This window comes from Oncorhynchus nerka, linkage group LG7 (genome assembly GCF_034236695.1).
Source record: "Oncorhynchus nerka isolate Pitt River linkage group LG7, Oner_Uvic_2.0, whole genome shotgun sequence".
In the NCBI taxonomy this organism is placed as follows: Eukaryota; Metazoa; Chordata; class Actinopteri; order Salmoniformes; family Salmonidae; genus Oncorhynchus; species Oncorhynchus nerka.
In genome coordinates, this window is record NC_088402.1 from 40,162,074 (window position 1) to 40,183,005 (window position 20,932).

At 39.0% G+C, this 20,932-nt stretch overlaps 1 pseudogene; it reads right to left on the reverse strand.

The window, feature by feature from the left end:
• Positions 1-6,191: 6,191 nt before the first annotated feature.
• Positions 6,192-20,932, reverse strand: part of LOC115131655 (voltage-dependent calcium channel gamma-7 subunit-like) — a 44,672-nt pseudogene continuing 29,931 nt past the window's right edge.

Here is a 20,932-nt window from a genome sequence, read left to right on the forward strand (position 1 = left end):
TCAAAGGCACTGCATCTTGGTGCTAGAGGCGTCACTACAGATCCTGGTTTGATTCCAGGCTGTATCACAACCGGCTGTGATTGGGAAAATTGGCCCAGCGTTGTCCGTGTTCGTGTTTGGCCGGGGTAGACCGTCATTGTAAATAAGAATTTGTTCTTAACTGACTAGCCTAGTTAAATAAAAAAACATACAAAATATATTGAATTTGGCCTTTACCACTACAGCCCATAGAAATACATTCATAAATGTTAAAAAGGCAGTCAAGTCAGTTATAGTCAGTTATATATAGGAAATTTAACAAAGCTGGTCATTTTAATTTTTTTACATATATTTAACCCCTTATTTTTGTTGCCACAAAACTACCTCCATACTTCCATTGTTTTGTATGGGTTACTTTCATACTAGTGGGGGTCATAGAGCATCGTGTTTGTGAGAGTCTCCCCTTTCAATAGTGGGGTTATATTAGTTTGTTGTTCAAACGGTTCGGACACTACAGACGTTTTTGTGAGAAGACCGATTTTCGGGATGTCTCATGGTCTGACAAACAGCGCTGTAGCTCCGCCACCTTCCACCGCAGACACGGAAGGCCGCCATAGACAGATGCGGTGAATTGAGACGCAGGCCATACAAAAAAAACGGATTTAAATCTATATCGACGGATATTGATGGGGATTTTTTAGACCCGTGCGTTAATCGACTCTGTAAACTGCACTGTTCAATTAAGGAAGTAATCAAGAACATTCTGATGATGACAAGCTCTTCGATCAGTATCATTATTTAGTTGAGCTATCATATGCTGTGTGCGTGTGTGCAGCTGTGGTATCATCAACTGAAAATGTACGTACAGTATGATTAATGAGCAGCGAATACGGTTGTTTACAATAATGACCTACAACGCAATTGTTTCGTTATGACATTCTTTGATGGATGCAGCATGCATTCAATGATTCAGTTTACTGCAGTGAGAGCATTGTAATGAGAATATAATCGACGAAAAGTTAGGTGATAGTCATCTGACAGTGGTTTATGACTCACATTTTCAAACCAAGTTTCTTTCAAAAAATAAAGTTAGTTCAATCTATACCTGAACCCACTGAAATTCGTTTGAATCATACAGAGGATTTTCCTCCATGTCAAAACCAATAGAAGGTTTTTGTTTCTATAGTTGTTCCTGTATGTACTGTTTAGAAGCAAGTAACCCAGATGCACAGATATGGAGGAAATGTTGCCATCGGCAACATAAACACAGAAGATGATAAATGAAGAGATCTTAGTTCAAGGACCAACCAGAACCGCATACTGAAATGCGCGAACATACAGCTATGGGGTGTATGTGGCATTAAATGGTGAGTGATTGGGGAGATTCAGTAAGAATATAACATTGTAGAGTGAACAAAAGGTATGGGCCAAAACAACAAGAGGATAACCTTGATATTAATTGCACTCAGTTGCATTTCTCCACACAGTGTGTATTCAATTTCATTAAAAACATTGTGCACACAGAGAGAGACACACACTTACATACAAAAGCACACACAGAGATACACACTTTCCTTATATTTGGTCTGAATCCTGAACAGTCACCTGATTTACATACTGTATTTACTGACAGTAAAGAAGATCTGTCTGGCAAAAGTTGAGGTGAGGCAAGTAGCTCTGAATACTTAATGTCTGTGCGTGCGTGCATGTGTGCTTGAAATCATAAATCAGAACCATTGCATTGATATGGCTATTGCTATCTGTGAAAAGAAATGCACAACACCCTGGTTAAGCAATTATGTCGTTATAGTCATTGGCAATTGCTGCTGAAGGGACAAGAACATGAAGCGTCATAGAAAGCAGAAGCTTTTAACCTTTATTTAACTAGGCAAGTAAGTTAAGAACAAATTATTATTTCAATTACGGCCTAGGTTAACTGTCGGTTCAGGTGCATAACGACAGATTTGTACCTTGTCAGCTCCGGGATTGCGAACTTGCAACCTTCCGGTTGCTAGTCCAACGCTCTAACCACAAGGCTACCTGCTGCCCCGATTGATTAACCGATTAATGTACATGGACCAAGAAAACGAACAAGTGGAGGTCTGGCTAAATGTTGAACTTCCTCTGTCTTGTTGGCTAAGATCAACATTTTGTTTATGAACACAAATACCACTTGCGACACCAGCAGAGAGAGAGACGCTAGGTTAAGAAACCTGACAAAATCGGATTTAAAATAAGATGTTGAGTTATTAACAGCTTTTGAGTAGTCTCTATTCAGTCTGAACACAGTTGATGCGCATTAGGAATATGTGAGTGCTTTGCTTACGTAAATAGTCTCACGGCTATTGATTTGGACATAGCTGTCATTGTACCAAGTAGGCTACATTTCTGTGTAAACATAAAATAAATATGTATTTTCTAAAATGAATAAACGCAATATTGTTTAAAAAACGTATAGGTTAAGTATGTGCTAATACTGTTAAACATGTATACTAGGTTAATTATGTGTAGTACATGGAACTGCTATGAAAACACTTAACGTCTGCATCCCTCATTTTATCATGCAAGTATAACAGTATTCCATGCTATCCTTATTAGAATGATAAAGAATATTACGGAAATAATATTGCTCAATGTTTTACCTGTAATTGTTGAACTTCTGCAGTGGTGGACGGACTCCGCATGCGAGGCATGGGCAAGAGACGTAAGAAAGAGCCGTAGACACTGCAAGAATAGAATGAAACGAAACGACGTCGAGGGATGTGGTTGGAGTTGGAGGGGGAGAGTGAGTGAAAAAGGTGTTTTTGAATAATAGGTCAAATCCATAGGTCAAATCACACGTTGAATTCCTTCATTGTAACAGCAATTCTAATATACATTTTTGCGTGAATTACTAGCCTATAGATTTGTGTGTTATTATGAAAATAATATATCAATGTTTATTATAAAGAGGGGTTATATGAACGTAATGCCAGTCTCAAGTCTTAAAAAAATATAGATATATTATGCCATAGGATTAGCTATATAAAATGCATAGCCACGTTTGACAGGTGCTACTGCAACAAAGGTTTGAGAAAGAGTTTAACGGAAAAGGTTTGTATCCAATCATGTCCAAGCGCGCCAATTTTAGCAGGGAAGTCACGAGACAGCTTCGCACACCTGTGCAATCAACTTTTGACGACAGGTGTCCTCACCATTTCCTAAAGAAATCAGCCAACAGTTTCTAATTTGATACCGAAAAACATTGAAGCCAAGAAGTACATTAACATAAGTATACTATATTATGACATCAATCACTATCGTTCACCATACAGAACATAGAATTAGGAATTAGAATACTAGAATGGCCATTAACATTCTTATGATGGTTTAAAGGTCAGCCATTTTGGTCAGAGAGTTGGTCATTGCCAGTGCTGTGATAAGATATTTAGTAAAACAATTGATTTACCTGCACTGTATGTTTGTCAGGTAGCCAGGAAGTTATAATTAACTGCCAATATGCCAACATTTAATTCAAACAATGCTTTCAATCTGTATCCATGCATTGGCTGAAATCATGATGTAGGACTTAGATATAATAGCACTCACAGCTTTCCAATATTTTGTTTTACATTTACGGTCTGTTTCTACTGAACAAAAATATAAACGCAATATGTAAAGTTTTGGTCCAATGTTTCATGAGCTGAAATAAAGTATTCCAGAAATGTTTCATATGCACAAAAAGCTTATTTCTCAAAAATGTTGTGCACACATTTGTTTACATCCCTGTTAGTTGGCATTTCTCATTTGCCAAGATAATCCATCCACCTGACAGGTGTGGTATATCAAGAAGCTGATTAAAAAGCATGATCATTACACAGGTTCACCTTGTGCTGGGGACAATAAAAGGCCACTCTAAAATGTGTAGTCTTGTCACACAACACAATGCCTGAGTGATCAAGAGATTCATATCTGTATTCCCAGTCATCTGAAATACATAGATTGGGCCTAATGTATTTATTTCAATTGACTGGTTTCATATGAACTCTAACTCTTAGAAATTGTTGCATGTTGTGTTTATAATTTTATTCAGTATTCATATATTTTAGAGGCTATTTATACAGAAAATTGGTATAAAACCTAATAATTATATGACAATATTTTATTTTGACAATAATTCAATTACACCATTTCTGATACATCGCATGCCTTACTTAGATTTTCCTGCATAAGTAAACATAAGTAAATTATGCCTATACTGCCATTCGTTCCCTGACCAATATGGCTGCCATTTTTACCCAATTCTGGAACATTGCGGCGTTTAGGACATAGCTCCTTCAGAAATTTAATAGGATCTCTAGGTATCAAATCAAATTTTATTGGTCACATACACATTGTTAGAAGATGTTATTGCGAGTGTAGCGAAATGCTTAGGCTTATAGTTATGACAGTGCAGTAATATCTAGCAATTCCACAACTTAATACACACAAATCTAAGTGAAGGAATGTAATAAGAATATATATATATATATATATATATATGGAGGAGCAATGTCAGAGCGGCATAGGCTAAGATGCAATAGGTAGTATAGAATACCGTATTTACATATAAGATGAGAAATGTAAGATATGTAAACATTATTAAAGTGGCATTATTAAAGTGACTAGTGTTCCATTTATTAAAGTGGCCAATGAGTTCAAGTCTGTATGTAGGCAGCAGCCTCTCTGTGCTAGTGATGGCTGTTTAACAGTCTGATGGCCTTGAGATACTGTAGAAGCTGTTTTTCAGTCTCTCGGTCCCAGCTTTGATGTACCTGTACTGACCTCGCCTTCTGGATGGTAGTGGGGTAAACAGGCAGTGGCTCAGGTGGTTGTTGTCCATGATGATATTTTTGGCCTTCCTGTGACATCGGGTGCTGTAGGTGTCCTGGAGGGCAGGTAGTTGGCCCCCAGTGATGTGTTGTGCAGACCTCACCACCCTCTGGTGATACAGCTCGACAGGATGCTCTCAATTGTGCATCTGCAAAAGTTTGTGAGGGTTTTAGGTGACAACCTAAATCTCTACGATAAAGAATACCTGGGCTGTGTCCACTTGCACCCGGTAAGTAGCCTGTGAAGCCTTTCCTGCATGTGGCATGAAGCTAGCAATCACGGCTAAAAATGTATACCATGTTCAAATGTAGGCTATCACCAACAGTTCATGGTATTGACTACAGTTTGTACAATGTTTGAAATAAGTTTACTGTGCAATTTGAAGTGATTTATAGCCTGTGGTTTGTCAATAAATGAAGTCAATTGAGAGATAAATTGCTTTTCATCCTGGCGTAAGTCATGTAAAACTTAATTGTGACAATGCATTGAATTCATGATGTTATGCATATTCAAGTCAAAGTGACAGGTAATTAATCTAACAGTCTTTGTAGGCCTTCTCATAGAATTACAATTCTATTTACACAGGCATAAAACATAATGCAAACCTGAAATACCTGTTCACTGCCAGCTTTGATGGTCTGCAATTGTATTTCCAGTATATCCAAAGGTGATTAAGTATAGGTAATGTGTATCATTTCTCCGCTTAAGGCCCCCACAAGATCCGCTTGAGTGTAGCCCATGTACCTGATGCTGTCTGGCCAAAAATAGTATGGCAAGTCGCTCGGATTCTTTCTCCGGTGAGATAGTTTCAGCCATGCGAATTGAAGGAAAGCTGGTGGGTGCACAGTTCAAAGTTTGGATGCTGGAATTATTTTGGATGAACGTGTGAAGGTAACCTCCTTTTTTAAGTGATTTGTTTGACAATCAGATTAAAACATCAAGACTGGCTATGTTCATGGAACATTAAAAGGTAACACATTTTACAAGTTAATCTTTACTAGTCCGCCCCTGCACACACACACACACACACGCACACAAGGAACTGATACATTTCTTATGGCCTTGAATAAGTAGAGCTTTGTATTAACACACAAAAGCAGCGGGCATTGCCAAGCTATATAAAATATGTCAGTATGTCAATCTCCAGTCCTGCTATTCATTCTCTACACCAAACTAAACAGCATTTCACCTCAATATAGTTTAGCCATGTTGATCTTTTCAGCTCTAAAAGTTCCTGACATCAGCGGTAGGTTCTTGCAAGGGTGTGTATGTGTGTAATTGTGTGTGTGTGAGATTGTGTGTGCAGTCAAAAACCGTAAAGACATCTGACCACGAACATTAAGCACACGCACAGATTTACCCCTAGGATTTATTCAATAGCTGTAGAACAATGACATGTTACTCAACAACCCCAGGCATAACATTATTCATGTTCTCAGGTATGAACAATCGCTCAGATTCATTAGTGCATTGCTTAGCAAAAAGAAAATGGCATTATTGTCATTATTACTACTAAATAGTACCATTGATTTTGTTGTAAATATGGGTAACATATTTACACTAATAATAATAGTAAGTAACAACAATAATAATTATCATATAATATTCCTAATAATAATGAATAGCTTTGATCTCTGCTACTGTTGTTAGGCACAGTTCATTTGAATAAGCTCAAAGACAGATTCTAAGAGAGCGCCATTACAAAAAGAAGAAAGAAATCGAGAATGAGTTGAGAAACGAGGCCTGCAAAGAGAAGAGACATTACATTAATGGGGATTTGAGAAACAAACCAAGACAAAAGATCAATAAAGTTCAAAAGGTAGTCATATATGAGGGGATGGAAAGCGAGAGGATGAAGAAGTGAAGGCAATAAAAAGAAGCCTAAGGAAATCAATGAACAGTTGGGGGGGGGGAGGCAAACGTGGAGAAAAAAACAGAATCTTACTTCAGCTACAGAAAACCCCAATCGTCCTCAACTTCAATAACATTCATTGGCTAGTGAAGCCATATGGCTCTCTTAAAGCAAACCTCAATTTAACAGAGTAGTTTAATGAGGAAAAACAACAGAGGATAATACTTCATTGACAAAATACAAAATAGTTTTAGCATTTGTTTTAAACAATTCTTATAGCTACCCTTGTCACCTCTTTCTCCCTCTCGCTCTCTCCCTCTTTCTCTCTTTCAATTAATCAACCTTTCATACCAAATAATAATCGGCCTATAATAGGCCTATATTTTATATATAAATATATATTTACACTATAGCTTTAATACAACTACACCAATACGCTATTCTACCTGTTATGATTATAGAACAAGCTACAAATATTAGTTATCTTATCACTTTCTCTCCAGCAGGAGCCAGTCCTGTTCTTTGATATTGAATTCATATATTTGACTCTATAGTCTATTATAGGCTGTACATCACTGTCCTGGGTCCCAAACTAAATAATACTACCTTCCATCACATGTGTATGTGCATCTGCTACATAATGAACAATATAAATATTAAAAAACATTTGATCAAGTTATCTGATTGCAGGAAAAGATCTGGAATTCGTGAAAAACAATCACATCTTATTAGGAAAACAATTGGAATGCAATTCAATGTCTAGTGGGATTTGTTCACTATTTGTACTGCAATATTACAAGACTTTGTTATAAATCTATCCCCAAGTCAGGAATTGCTATCGGTCTTGTTCGCTACAAAAGTGTGCATGTCATGATGCAAACGTTCAACCCGGATGCAGAGCTATCAGACTCACAGCAACAGCACTAGAGGGTGGTACAGAGACCCATTGGTCATGTTTTGCTCTCGTTTACATAGACGCTGTCTATGCTCTCACTGACATAGACGCTGTCTTGAAATGTATTTCTGTGCTTTATATCCGACCATGTTGAACTCATAGTAACCCCTTTCTTTCTTTCACATCCACATGTATGGTTTTATAAGTTGTCGTGTTGCAATTACTGACATTATTATTATAATACAAATGTTTATAAACATAGCTAATGATAATGGCCACAATCTTTATTTTGATATTAGTAGTAGAAATAGTAGTAGTAGTAGTAATTGTAGTTATAGCAGGACTGTTGAAGCTGGTGTGTGTGTGTGTGTGTGTTACATTTACTATAAGTATACCAATACACATAGAATAGAATGTAAACATGTAGTACAGTGGGTAGGCTACATAGGCAGCATGTATTATATAAACCCAGTCACAGTCAGAAGGAGAAAAGTAAACATTTCAAAACAAACACAGTCTTTACTTCATCAATCTACTCCATAGCTAAATGGGAAGCTCTTCTGGTAACTATAAAGAGAAGGTACTCTACTGGTAATCAGCCATGTGCTACAGAATATGAACACTCAAGCTAATTAGCAATCAAAGGAAGATCCTAAGCCTCGCGGGATCTGCAAATATGCTCTCATTCTTGGTAGTAAAATATGTTTTTTTAATATATTTTTTTAATATTCTCAGTCGTAAATATTTATAAATGATGGAAAGTTATGGATTTTCTTTGTTACCATGACATTTTAGTCAAAAACATAAGAACAAAAATTCAAGTGTTTTTATGGATTCCAAAATGGATGCTGAAGCCTGCGACCTGGACATGTATAGTAGAAGAATGCTAACTGCAGAGGACAATCTGATATGTTACAATATGTACAGTTTGAGTCACAGAACCATCTTGAATGATTTTCAGAAGTCTATGGGAACATTCATCCAACAATGCCTCTCAAATACAAACAATACAATTAATACAATGATAGACCTAATCATACAGTAATACACATCTCATGAAAGACAAACATGGTTCATTTTTCAACATTTGTTTTCCCAGCACTTAAAGAAAAATGTCTATACAGTTTAAGTATAAATCTCTATGCATATACAATGTGTCCTTGATTCTTGTGTGTGTTAGTGCTTGAAATGCATCTAATGGGTATTCTTCTGAAACAGCAGCACTCTTTTTTTACAGCCCCCCATACCTCTCCTCCCTCTTTTTCTTATTGTGTAAATAATTATCATATCCCCCCCTCTCTCCCTCTCTCGTTTCCTCCCTCTCTCTGAAAGTTTGCTAAAATGTCTGTCTTCATCTGAGGCACAGCACACATTTTAAATCATCCTCCGCCCACCTCGTTCTCTTTCCCTCGTTCATTCCCTTCTTTCTCTTGATCTCCTAAATCTCCTTCTCTCATCCTCGCTTCCATCTCTCCTCCCACACTCTTCATGCGTGCATCTGTGTGTTTGGGTGTGTGTATGTGCGTTTGCATCTGTCTCTGTGTGTTGCGCGTACAACAGAGCCAACCCCCACTCTGTCTACCCCCCTCCCTCATCCCTCACTCCCCCCTTCTAGCATGGCGAGGCACTCATGCGCATGTGTTGGTGGTAGCGGGGAGGGGGCTGGGCAGAGGGGGGCATGGCCATGGGCATGGACTGGGGAGGAGGCCCGCTGGGGTGAGAGGACATGGTGTGGTGGCTGGAGTGGAGGGGGTGGGAGGACATGGTGTGGTGGGGGTAGGAAGAGGAGGACTGCTGGTAGCTGGCGCCTGAGGAGGGGCCAGAGGACGGGGCCTGCTGCTGTTGCTGGGAGCTGCCCTTGGGCGGCGGGGGCGTCTGGTTCAGCTGGATGGAGATGTCACTAGAGACCTCAGACGCGCTGCGGCCCTCTGCGGAGGAGGCCACGACTCGGGGTGAAGGTACTGGCCGCTGTAGTCGCTGCACTCGGACAGGCGGGGGCGGTAGAGGGACGGGTGGGGCCGGTACATCTCCTCCTCGGCGTAGCGCTTCATGAATAGGTACACTGACATCACCCCGGCACCCTGGGAGAGAGCAGCGCAAGCACACTATGAGATACCGTGGCTCATATTACTACATGACATGAAACACCATCACAAAGAAGTGATGTGACACATTTGGCCGTCATACATCAGGCACACTATGAACCACAGCAAAAAGAAGCCTAAATAAAAAATATATAGTATATAAAAATGACATACAGTATTGGACTATGAAACACAACAAACACTGGAACATTTAAAGGTCCAATGCAGCCGTTTTTATCTCAATATCAAATCATGTCTGGGTAACGATGAAGTACCTTACTGTGACTGTTTTCAATTAAAGTAGAAATAGTAGTAGTAGTAATTGTATAGCACAGTGATTATTTTCAATTAAAATGGTCAAGAAGAAACAAAAATAGCTTTTTAGCAAAGAGTCATTTCTCATTCAAGGATTTTCTTAGGACTGTCTGGGAGTGGTCTGAGTTGGGAAGGGAATACTGAAAACTAGCTGCTATTGGCAGAGAGGTTTGAAACTGTCTTAATTAATGGTCAATAAACTCCAAAACAGGCAGACCTTTCTAGCAGTCTTTTCAAACAGCTCTTACACTAAAAGTGCATTATAATAATTTTCACAACTTCACAGTATGGAAGAATATATATAAAACACAGGTACATCACGTATTTGACTGCACTGCGCCTTTAATAACAACGCAATACAACAGGATGCAATGTAGCATCCTGAAAGAGCAACACAATGTTTTGAATGAACATAAATACTAAACATTTTTATAACATTACATGCGTGAGTTATTTTCAACTGTGGAATATGTCTCTATGATGCTCAAACTGCTCCTCTGTGTAATAACTCGTTATCAAAAATGCAATGTTGCGCCAAACAGCAGACACAAACATTTACATCCTCATCCACTATTCATCACTGACATCTTAGTACAACATCCTTGAAACTTGAGCACGTCAACGCCAATGCTAAGCGCTATTCCCCCTCCTCTTCCTCCTGCCACTGCAGAGGGTCTGGAAAAAAAAAGAAAAGCCCTCCAGCGAACTGTATATTCATGTGACAACAGCAGCGTTTTTAAGCTGCCGCTGTGACAGAGCTGTCGCCCTAAAGTGTGCGCTACTAACATTCATGAATATTGATGTGAGTTGGGGGTGGGGGGTCCTAACAGTGAAGCACTAAGCTAGTCGGTTAGCAGTTAGCAGGGGTTAATAGTTAGTGGTCGGGCGCTACACTGGCAGGTGGACAGGTATGCTGACCTCTTTGAGGAGGAAGGAGCTGGCAGCGAAGGCGAAGGACCAGCCGTAGTGGTAGTGGAAGAAGTGCTCGGGCTCACGCGGCCGGTTCATCACCTCGTCGTTGATGCTGCTGATGTAGAGGACCAGGCCCACCACCAGGCTCAGCCCTGAGAAGGAGGAGAGGACGGGGTGGAGAGAAAAAGGGAGGGAAAGAGAAAGCATGGAGGGAAAGAGAAAGCATGGAGCGAGGGGAGAGAAAGGAAGAGGGGAGAGAAAGGAGGGGAGAAGCGGCGAGCAAGTGGAGGGGGGAGAGAAGAAGAGGAGAGAGAGAAAGAAAGAATGGAGAAGGGGAGAGAGGGAGTGTGCAGTGTTGAGGAGATTATAGGAAACAGTGAGCGAGAGAGAAAGGGTGATGGGGAATCATAAGTGAGAATGAGAGAGAGAAGGGTGGAGGAAAGAGAGCGGAAGGGAGGAGGGGAGGGACAAACGCCAGGGGCGAGAGTGGGTGGGGGAATGGGTCAGAGAGTGTGAACATGAAGGGGAGGGTGGGTAGTAGGGAGAGCGAGAGAGAGATTTGGAGACAGCAGGATACACAGTGAGCAAGATGGAGGGAGAGAGGTTGAGATGAAAAGAAAGGTGGAGAGACATAGTATTATTTTATACGAGTACATCTCTGACTGCTTATTGTCTTGGCATCCAAATAGATCCCCTTGACATAGAGGGCAAGACAGACCCGAAAGTGGGACAGTATGTGGCCTACACTCTTAGAAAAAAAGGTGCTATCTAGAACCTAAAAAGAACCCTTTGAAAACCCTTTTTGGTTGTAGGTAGAATTCCAGGTATAATTTAGATTTAAAGTTTAATAGTAACATGTACAGGGTTGCAGGTGTGATTACAGGGTACAGTGAAAATCCTTTTGTTTTCACAACAATGCAGGTCAAAGTGAAATGTGTTTTTTTATGAGAGTGTTATTTTATGAAAACAAGAATCATACATTATAGATAGTAAAACGTGATTATGATACATTGCTACTACTACAAATATGAGCGCCACAGCTGTAGTACACCAGACTAGCTAAATTAGTGTCACTGCTGAAAATAACCACAGTATCTCAATTGTTTGTTCAGATAGCCTTCCAACAGCCACCATTGTTGCTACATGATTCTGCCTTCACACTGAAAAGAGCTCGCATGGCCAAACATTTGAGCACATTTCCCCTGACGCATTAAAAAACAACAATAAAACAACTGAATAAGAAAATCCACAAGACCCCTTCTTGAACCACATTTTCATTATTCATTATTTTGAATAAATTAGCCTTATTATACTTTCTAAATGGAAACCAAATCTCAACCGCTGCCTGCATGCCTGCGAATTTGCGATAAACGAGGACAAAATAGAAGCGGAGTGATGGAAGAGAAAGAAAACCCCATTAAACTATGTGTCAGTGGTTTTCCCCAGCCAGCCAGCCTCGGCTTCTGCAGCCTCTGACCCCAAAACCCTCCACCACCATTAACCAGCACAACTGCCCCACTACATAATCAGCCCTGACCAGCACCACAAAAACAACAGCAGGAGATTCAGGCAGCAGGCTCCAGCAGGCAGCAGTAACAGCAGCTGCAGTAGCAGCGACCAAAGCTCCTGGGAACCAGTGACCTGGCTCCCCCTTACTGTCTCAGCAGGGGGATCTGTGGCTAGCTTCTGCTAGCTCCTCGCCTGCTTCCTTCTCAGCAGAAGTCAGCCATTCTGAATGGGCGTGCTAGAAAACACAGAACAGAGAGCTATCCCTCTCTGAAGAAAGGCAGGCTGCACCGGAGCCAGTTTGTGACTTCCATTCTGTTTTTTCAGAATGGTTTGGGTTAGGATGTATGATCCTAATCTTGAATCAGGGTGTGAGAACGTTACATTTTCTATATTTTGTGTTGTGGAATGTTAATGAAATTGAATTAATTGGCAACCATAACATATTTTCTAGGGCAAAGACATTGAGAACAATGCCACGCTGAGCATCTATAGAGTTGTCCGTTTGTTCAAATGGCTTCAAAGAAACAGAGTGAATAACAACAACAAACTCAATATTTCTCAAGTCCAGTCAATTTCTCAAGTCGTTTCTTGGGACCCATTATCTGAAGCTGTTGTGGTTTTACAATATTTAAAGTTTTTTTTTTCTCAATTCACAGCCCAGAATGTCAAGTTTCAAGTTTTATTAGTCAAACTAAATGCTTACTTGCCTGTTCCTTCTTGCCTACTCAACAACAAGAAGAAATAATAAGATATAAAATATAATAGTATGAACATAAAGTAAATGGCTCAGTAGAATAGAATACACATTTTAGCATAAGTACAGTGCATTCGGAAAGTATTCAGACCCCTTCTCTTTTTCCACATTTTGTTACGTTAAAGCCTTATTCTAAAATTGATTATATAAAAACAATTCCTCATCAATCTACACACAATGCCCCATATGACAAAGTGAAAATAGTTTTTTTTAAATGTTGGCAAATTTAAAAAAAACAGAAATACCTTATAAGTATTGAGACCCCCTGGTATGAGACTAGAAATTGAGCTCAGGTGCAACACCTATTTCCAGTTCACCTGTGGTAAATTCAATTGATTGGATATGATTTGGAAAGGCACACACCTGTCTCTACAAGGTCCCACAGTTGACAGTGCATGTCAGAGAAAAAACCAAGCCATGAGTTCGAACACTCGAGGCTGTAATCACTGCCAAAGGTGCTTCAACAAAGTACTGAGTAAAGGGTCTGAATACTTCTGTAAATTGATATTTCAGTTTTATATTTTTAATACATTTGCAAAAATGTCTAAAAACCTGTATTTCCCTTGTCATTATGGGGTATTGAATGTAGATTGATGAGGGACGAAACGATTTAATCAATTTTAGAACAAGGCTTTAATGTAACAAAATGTGGAAAAAGTCAAAGGGTCTGAATACTTTCTGAATGCACTGTATAATACAGGAAAGCACATTTATAATTCAATATTTACACAAAAAAATACCTTAATTGAGTTAACTACTAGAAAACCATTACTTATTCAATTTGAGCCTGAATCAGTACAATCGTTCACTGCTGCAGGTCAGTGACATGTAATAAGGACAAGATGGGCACATAACTGCTCTGTCAGCAGCATCTCATGCTAGGCTAGCATCTGTGAGCAAGATCTGCAATACCCCCAAATAGAAACTGATGTAATCTTACAGACAACTGTGGATCAGGATATGCTGTCAGCCAAGCCACTAAACCAACAACCAATCAGGGGGGTTCCAGACCCAAACCACACAGAACCAACTTTACATACCATTGGCAGCTCTCATCCACCAATAAGTATCTTAAATACTGAACATCATTAAAACAACAGCCAATGGGAAACTTCATTTCCTTTCATCATAAAAAAGCATGTGGCTCCGTACCTGAGAGGATGAAGAAGATTCCGGAGATGAAGGCCAGGATGGTGCGCTGTGGCCGGATGTGTCCAATGTTACTGATGACGAAGGCAGTGAAGACGAAGAGCAGCGACACCATGGGGAACGGCGTGGCTGTCCGTACCATCTCTGATGAAAGGATAGAAGGAAACAGGATGAGAGAAAGACAGAAGAAGAGATAAAGATATATTGAGAGGAGGGAGAGTGAAGTAAAACAATTACATTGAAAAAATCTAACATAGTCAAAAGATTCAACATTCTTTACATCGTTTTAAACCAAGTTTCAGTGTCCCATTGGGATAATGAAACTTAAGCTGCATTCAGTGGGAAATGCTTTCTGTTATACTCTTCCTCCATTTATGAATAATTAAGTTCATAAATAAATGAATGCACTATACATAACACATTGAACAAAAATGAATGGTCTAAACTGGTATACAAGTATGTGAATTATTTGTAGCTGTTATGTTGTAGATGTATTGTTGTAGCTATTATGTTGTAGATGTTATGTGTTAGATGTTATGTTGTAGCTGTTATGTTGTAGATGTTGTGTTGTAGATGTTATGCTGTAGATGTTATGCTGTAGCTGTCAATGTGTAGCTGTCATGCTGTAGCTGTTATTTTGTAGCTGTTACGTTGTAGCTGTCATGCTGTAGCAGTTATGTTGTAGCTGTAATGCTGAAGCTGTTACGTTGTAGCTGTTATGTTGTAGATGTTATGCTGTAGTTGTTATGTTGTAGCTGTTATGCTGTAGCTGTTATGCTGTAGATGTTATGCTGTAGCTGTTATGCTGAAGCTGTTATGGTGTAGCTGTTATGATGTAGCTGTTATGTTGTAGCTGTTATGGTGTAGATGTAATAGTGTAGCTGTTATGATGTAGCTGTTATGCTGTAGATGTAATAATGTAGCTGTTATGTTGTAGCTGTATGCTGTCGTTGTAATGCTGTAGCTGCAATGCTGTAGCTGTTATGCTGTAGCTGATATGTTGAAGCTGTAATGCTGTAGCTGTAATGCTGTAGCTGTTATGTTGTAGCTGTTATGTTGTATCTGTAATGCTGTAGCTGTTATGTTGTAGCTGTTATGTTGTATCTGTAATGCTGTAGCTGTTATGCTGTAGCTGTTGTGTTGTAGCTGTTATGTTGTAGCTGTTATGCTGGAGCTGTTATGCTGTAGCTGTTATGCTGTAGCTGTTATGCTGTAGATGGTATGCTGTAGCTGTTATGCTGTAGCTGTTATGGTGTAGCTGTTATGATGTAGCTGTTATGATGTAACTGTTATGTTGTAGCTGTTATGCTGTAGCTGTTATGGTGTAGCTGTAATGCTGTAGATGTAATGCTGTAGATGTAATAATGTAGCTGTTATGATGTAGCTGTTATGATGTAGCTGTTATGATGTAGTTGTAATGCTGTAGCTGTAATGCTGTAGATGTAATAATGTAGCTGTTATGTTGTCACTGTTATGCTGTAGTTGTAGTGCTTTAGCTGCAATGCTGTAGCGGTAATGCTGTAGCTGTTATGTTGTATCTGTAATGATGTAGCTGTAATTCTGTAGCTGTAATAATGTAGCTGTTATGTTGTAGCTGTTATGCTGTAGTTTTAATGCTGTAGCTGCAATGCTGTAGCTGTTATGCTGTAGCTGATATGTTTAAGTTGTAATGCTGTAGCTGTAATTCTGTAGCTGTTATGTTGTAGCTGTTATGTTGTAGCTGTTATGTGGTTAGCTAGATTACTTGTTGGTTATTACTGCATTGTCGGAACTAGAAGCACAAGCATTTCGCTACACTCGCATTAACATCTGCTAACCATGTGTATGTGACAAATAAAATTTGATTTGATTGATTTGTATCTGTAATGCTGTAGCTGTTATGTTGTAGCTGTTATGTTGTAGCTGTTATGCTGTATCTGTAATGCTGTAGCTGTTATGCTGGAGCTGTTATGTTGTAGCTGTTATGTTGTTGCTGTTATGCTGTAGCTGTTATGTTGTAGCTGTTATGTTGTATCTGTAATGCTGTAGCTGTTATGTTGTAGCTGTTATGTTGTAGCTGTTATGTTGTAGCTGTTATGCTGTAGCTGTTATGCTGTAGCTGTTATGTTGTAGCTGTTATGTTGTAGCTGTTATGCTGTATCTGTAATGCTGTAGCTGTTATGCTGTAGCTGTTATGTTGTAGCTGTTATGTTGTAGCTGTAATGCTGGAACTGTTATGATGGAGCTGTTATGCTGGAGCTGTTATGTTGTAGCTGTTATGTTGTTGCTGTTATGTTGTTGTTGTAATGCTGTAGCTATAAAGATGTAGCTGTTATGTTGTAGCTGTTATGTTGTAGCTGGTATGCTGTAGATGTTGTGTTGTAGCTGTTATGTTGTAGCTGTTATGCTGAAGATGCTATGTTGTAGCTGCTATGCTCTAGATGTTATGTTGTAGCTGTTATGATGTAGCTGTTATGCTGTTGTTGTAATGCTGTAGCTATAATGCTGTAGTTGTTATGTTGTAGCTGTTATGTTATATCTGTTATTCTGTAGCTGTTATGTTGTATCTGTGATGTTGTAGCTGTTATGTTGTAGCTGTTATGCTGTAGCTGTTATGTTGTAGCTGTTATGTTGTATCTGTAATGCTGTAGCTGTTATGTTGTAGCTGTTATTTTGTAGCTGTAATGATGGAGCTGTAATGATGTAGCTGTTACGTTGTAGCTGTTATGTTGTAGATGTTATGCTGTAGTTGTTATGTTGTAGCTGTTATGCTATAGCTGTTATGCTGTAGATGTTATGCTGTAGATGCTATGCTGTAGATGCTATGCTGTAGATGCTATGTTGTAGCTCTAATGCTGTAGCTGTTATGCTCTAGATGTTATGTTGTAGCTGTTATGCTGTAGCTGTTATGTTGTAGCTGTAATGCTGTAGCTGTTATGTTGTAGATGTTATGTTGTAGCTGTAATGCTGTAGCTGCTATGCTCTAGATGTTATGTTGTAGCTGTTATGCTGTTGATGTTATGTTGAAGCTCTAATGGTGTAGCTGTTATGCAGTAAATGCTATGTTGTAGCTCTAATGCTGTAGCTGTTATGCTCTAGAAGTTATGTTGTAGATGTTATGCTGTAGCTGTTATGTTGTATCTGTAATATTGTAGCTGTAATGCTGTAGCTGTTATGTTGTAGCTGTTATGCTGTAGCTGTTATGCTGTAGCTGTTATGTTGTAGCTGAAATGTTGTAGCTGTTATGTTGTAGCTGTTATGTTGTAGCTGTTATGTTGTATCTGTAATGCTGTAGCTGTTATGCTGTAGCTGTTATGTTGTAGCTGTTATGTTGTAGCTGTAATGCTGGAACTGTTATGATGGAGCTGTTATGCTGGAGCTGTTATGTTGTAGCTGTTATGTTGTTGCTGTTATGCTGTAGCTGTTATGTTGTAGCTGTTATGCTGTAGCTGTTATGCTGTATCTGTTATGTTGTAGCTGTTATGCTGTATCTGTAATGCTGTAGCTGTTATGCTGTAGCTGTTATGTTGTAGCTGTTATGTTGTAGCTGTAATGCTGGAACTGTTATGATGGAGCTGTTATGCTGGAGCTGTTATGTTGTAGCTGTTATGTTGTAGCTGTAATGCTGGAACTGTTATGATGGAGCTGTTATGCTGGAGCTGTTATGCTGGAGCTGTTATGTTGTAGCTGTTATGTTGTTGCTGTTATGTTGTTGTTGTAATGCTGTAGCTATAAAGATGTAGCTGTTATGTTGTAGCTGTTATGTTGTAGCTGTAATGCTGGAACTGTTATGATGGAGCTGTTATGCTGGAGCTGTTATGTTGTAGCTGTTATGTTGTTGCTGTTATGCTGTAGCTGTTATGTTGTAGCTGTTATGTTGTATCTGTAATGCTGTAGCTGTTATGTTGTAGCTGTTATGTTGTAGCTGTAATGCTGGAACTGTTATGATGGAGCTGTTATGCTGTAGCTGTTATGTTGTAGCTGAAATGTTGTAGCTGTTATGTTGTAGCTGTTATGTTGTAGCTGTTATGTTGTATCTGTAATGCTGTAGCTGTTATGCTGTAGCTGTTATGTTGTAGCTGTTATGTTGTAGCTGTAATGCTGGAACTGTTATGATGGAGCTGTTATGCTGGAGCTGTTATGTTGTAGCTGTTATGTTGTAGCTGTTATGTTGTAGCTGGTATGCTGTAGATGTTGTGTTGTAGCTGTTATGTTGTAGCTGTTATGCTGAAGATGCTATGTTGTAGCTGCTATGCTCTAGATGTTATGTTGTAGCTGTTATGATGTAGCTGTTATGCTGTTGTTGTAATGCTGTAGCTATAATGCTGTAGTTGTTATGTTGTAGCTGTTATGTTATATCTGTTATTCTGTAGCTGTTATGTTGTATCTGTGATGTTGTAGCTGTTATGTTGTAGCTGTTATGCTGTAGCTGTTATGTTGTAGCTGTTATGTTGTATCTGTAATGCTGTAGCTGTTATGTTGTAGCTGTTATTTTGTAGCTGTAATGATGGAGCTGTAATGATGTAGCTGTTACGTTGTAGCTGTTATGTTGTAGATGTTATGCTGTAGTTGTTATGTTGTAGCTGTTATGCTGTAGCTGTTATGCTGTAGATGTTATGCTGTAGATGCTATGCTGTAGATGCTATGCTGTAGATGCTATGTTGTAGCTCTAATGCTGTAGCTGTTATGCTCTAGATGTTATGTTGTAGCTGTTATGCTGTAGCTGATATGTTGTAGCTGTAATGCTGTAGCTGTTATGTTGTAGATGTTATGTTGTAGCTGTAATGCTGTAGCTGCTATGCTCTAGATGTTATGTTGTAGCTGTTATGCTGTTGATGTTATGTTGAAGCTCTAATGGTGTAGCTGTTATGCAGTAAATGCTATGTTGTAGCTCTAATGCTGTAGCTGTTATGCTCTAGAAGTTATGTTGTAGATGTTATGCTGTAGCTGTTATGTTGTATCTGTAATATTGTAGCTGTAATGCTGTAGCTGTTATGTTGTAGCTGTTATGCTGTAGATGTTATGTTGTAGCTGATATGTTGTAGCTGTTATGTTGTAGCTGTTATGTTTTAGCTGTTATGTTGTATCTGTAATGCTGTAGCTGTTATGCTGGAGCTGTTATCTTGTAGCTGTAATGCTGGAGCTGTTATGCTGGAGCTGTTATGTTGTAGCTGTTATGTTGTAGCTGTTATGCTGGAGCTGTTATGTTGTATCTGTAATGCTGTAGCTGTAATTCTGTAGCTGTAATTCTGTAGCTGTTATGTTGTAGCTGTTATGTTGTATCTGTAATGCTGTAGCTGTTATGTTGTAGCTGTTATGTTGTATCTGTAATGCTGTAGCTGTTATGCTGTAGCTGTTATGTTGTAGCTGATATGTTGTAGCTGTTATATTGTAGCTGTTATGTTGTAGCTGTGATGTTGTATCTGTAATGCTGTAGCTGTTATGCTGTAGCTGATATGTTGAAGCTGTAATGCTGTAGCTGTAATTCTGTATCTGTTATGTTGTAGCTGTGATGTTGTAGCTGTTATGTTGTAGCTGTTATGTTGTATCTGTAATGCTGTAGCTGTTATGCTGGAGCTGTTATGTTGTAGCTGTTATGTTGTAGCTGTTATGCTGGAGCTGTTATGTTGTATCTGTAATGCTGTAGCTGTAATTCTGTAGCTGTAATTCTGTAGCTGTTATGTTGTAGCTGTTATGTTGTATCTGTAATGCTGTAGCTGTTATGTTGTAGCTGTTATGTTGTATCTGTAATGCTGTAGCTGTTATGTTGTAGTTGTTATGTTGTAGCTTTTATGTTGTAGCTGTAATGCTGGAGGCTTTATGCTGGAGCTGTTATGTTGTAGCTGTTATGTTGTAGCTGTAATGCTGGAGCTGTTATGCTGGAGCTGTTATGTTGTAGCTGTTATGTTATATCTGTTATTCTGTAGCTGTTATGTTGTATCTGTGATGTTGTAGCTGTTATGTTGTAGCTGTTATGCTGTAGCTGTTATGTTGTAGCTGTTATGTTGTATCTGTAATGCTGTAGCTGTTATGTTGTAGCTGTTATTTTGTAGCTGTAATGATGGAGCTGTAATGATGTAGCTGTTACGTTGTAGCTGTTATGTTGTAGCTGTTATGTTGTAGCTGTAATGCTGGAGCTGTTATGCTGGAGCAGTTATGTTGTATCTGTAATGCTGTAGCTGTAATTCTGTAGCTGTAATTCTGTAGCTGTTATGTTGTAGCTGTTATGTTGTATCTGTAATGCTGTAGCTGTTATGTTGTAGCTGTTATGTTGTATCTGTAATACTGTAGCTGTTATGTTGTAGCTGTAATGCTGTAGCTGTAATGCTGTAGCTGTTACGTTGTAGCTGTTACGTTGTAGATGTTATGCTGTAGTTGTTATGTTGTAGAAGTTATGCTGTAGCTGTTATGTTGTAGCTGTTATGCTGTAGCTGTTATGCTGTAGATGTTATGCTGTAGATGCTATGCTGTAGATGCTATGCTGTAGATGCTATGTTGTAGCTCTAATGCTGTAGCTGTTATGCTCTAGATGTTATGTTGTAGCTGTTATGCTGTAGCTGTTATGTTGTAGCTGTAATGCTGTAGCTGTTATGTTGTAGATGTTATGCTGTAGATGTTATGTTGTAGCTGTAATGCTGTAGCTGCTATGCTCT